This window comes from Gavialis gangeticus, unplaced genomic scaffold (genome assembly GCF_001723915.1).
Source record: "Gavialis gangeticus isolate Ggan-Ray unplaced genomic scaffold, GavGan_comp1, whole genome shotgun sequence".
Classification (NCBI taxonomy): Eukaryota; Metazoa; Chordata; order Crocodylia; family Gavialidae; genus Gavialis; species Gavialis gangeticus.
In genome coordinates, this window is record NW_017728992.1 from 190,449,917 (window position 1) to 190,452,271 (window position 2,355).

At 45.7% G+C, this 2,355-nt stretch overlaps 1 protein-coding gene and 1 long non-coding RNA gene across 4 annotated transcripts in view; both read right to left on the reverse strand.

The window, feature by feature from the left end:
• Positions 1–2,355, reverse strand: part of ASAP1 (ArfGAP with SH3 domain, ankyrin repeat and PH domain 1) — a 368,280-nt gene that overhangs the window by 218,484 nt on the left and 147,441 nt on the right. The gene's annotated exons all lie outside the window — the stretch shown is intronic.
• The window catches only part of LOC109305201, a 13,250-nt gene continuing 10,901 nt past the window's right edge, over positions 7–2,355 (reverse strand). The window contains exon 3 of the long non-coding RNA XR_002099590.1: positions 7–19. This is a non-coding gene — a long non-coding RNA (uncharacterized LOC109305201). The remainder of the gene's footprint in view (positions 20–2,355) is intronic.

The window sequence follows — 2,355 nt, forward strand, 5'->3', positions numbered from 1 at the left end:
AACCTGGCCCACCCACCCACTCAGATGGTTCACACCTAGAAATACACCAGTGAGGCCCCCTTGGAAAAGTCCATCCCAGGAAATGCACACGTTTGCTTTATATTACTACAAAGAAGCAGTATAACCATGAATTATTTCAGTGCACTTCTTTAACATACCTAAACTGCTACTTGCCTTGACAACGTGTCCTTAACAAGCACTCTTTCAACAGGGACCCCTTAAACCAGCCGTTCACAGCTGGGGTGCCGCACGAACCTGCCGAGAGTGCTGCGATGCCAGCCCTGCTGTCAACACCAGTGCCATGTAATGAAACTGCCCTTTGCAGACATGTCAGAGGCAAACTGAAAAGCAGTTGCAGGAGAAAGGTGCGCCATAGTACGTTACGTAAGGCAGGCAGGCATGTCTATTCTGCTGCAACTTCCTCGTTGAGCCCTGACAAAGATGGGAAGCATGCCTCCTGAAAAGAGGCGTACGAGGTCATCCTACCTGGTGGAAGCAGCTGTTGCCTGCGGACTATTGCTGCCACAGGTGAAACTGCCCTGCACACCTTAGTTCGCAGAGGATACACTGGAGCCAAACACAGCAGAGCTGTGGCAGAATCAGCATGCCTTTCTCCTGCAGCTGGTTCACAGTTCAGACATCCCTGGTCCCGATGGCAAGAACTGGCTAGTGGGAGATCTGGTTGTAAGGTTCCTTGGTGGGGGGGGAAGCACAGCAGCCTTCCCCTTTGGGGACTGCAGAGCAAGGCTCTTAAAAATGCCAGGTTGCAGGAAGCCAGACTGAACATGTGCTTTTAGATGTCCCAGGACACCTCCTCAGTCCCACGATCTCAGCTAGGCTGTCCCAGGGCCAGGCCAACAATTAGCTGACTGTCAGACCTGGCCCCAATAGTCCTGTGTCTCAAACCAACCTGGAGCTTTCAGGGTTGAGTCCAACAATTGGCTGATTGCTGGATTTGGCTCCGACAGCCCCATGTCCCAAACCTGGGGGGAGGGGGCTGAGGGAAGCCATAAGACTGTGACGGAGCCACCCTGTCTACAGGATCAGGCTGGGAGCAGCTCAGCAGCTGTGTAATTAGGATTGAAGACATTTTATGCTTCATCCCAAACATCCCGCTTTCTGCCATGCACATCAGGAATGGCAGGAGGTACAAAGTTTGGGGTGTGGCATAAAAATTTCTTCAATTCCAATGGCACCATTATTTTAACATCTGCCAGGGACTTAAGACTACCTCAAATCATCCAGACTTTACTTTTATTAAAGGAAATATTCTAACAGATTTACTACAATACACCCCTGAATGTGAACTACTGTGGTGTGTCCTCTTCAGCCTGCAAAACTATAGAATACCTCTGTAGCTGCTTAAGCTTTCCAGCCTATTCTTTATGATGAAGAACCAATGGGCAACAACTGTCAAAAATCTTGTTGGTTGCTTCTGCTTCTGGGGAAAAGTTATCAGTACCAAAGGCAGACAGGAGAGCAATTCATAAACTGAAGCAGAACCAGATTAAGGCAAGCCCATACCTAGGACGACAGCTCTTGAAGGCTGAATCTAAGGAGGCTGAACCCGAGAATCTAAGCTTACATTAAGCCAAAAAAAAAAAAATTCTAGTCTGTGTGTTTGCAAAGAAAAGACAATGCAATAAATGTAGTGTTAGTGGAAAATGAAAGGCAAGAAAAAAAGTAAAGTACCTTGTAACTTACTGACTAGCATACAGATTAATACATTTCTACTGTGCTTCAAATATCTCTCTATTCATAAGCACATTTATGGCATAAAATGAATCATGCTTTCCTCCTTACTTAAGTAATCAAAAAGTAGTAAAGCATCACTACTATGTACATGTATAAAGAAAACAACCTAAAAACCTCCAGCAAGTACATTACTGACACGGTAATGAAAGATATATGGCCACTATTCTGCAACTGAACCCTTGTAAATAGCTCCTCACGCCACAGCAAAACCCCAATGATTTCAAATTGCTCACGTAGATCTCACTGGCTGGGAAACAGCAGGTTTATTTGGAGCAAACCTGTTCATAATGCTCGAGTCTGGGGCAACCTTTACTACTGAAAGAGAGAAGTTGATTAATATAGCCTGTGTTTGTTAAGAAATGATACACGGCACAGCTCCATGAGTGACAACTGTGCTAACCCAGGAGGAGGAGTGCACAGCTCCATGAAGGGAATCTAGGTTATAGCCGTGTTAGTCTGAGAAAGAGAGATAAACAAAGCTCTTGGGTCAGAGGCAATATCTTTTATCAGACCAACAGAATAGTAGCAAAAAAACATCTGTCTTTGCAAGTTTCTGGGTGCACACGCCCTTTGCCAGCCGGAGAACAATTCAAAGATTGT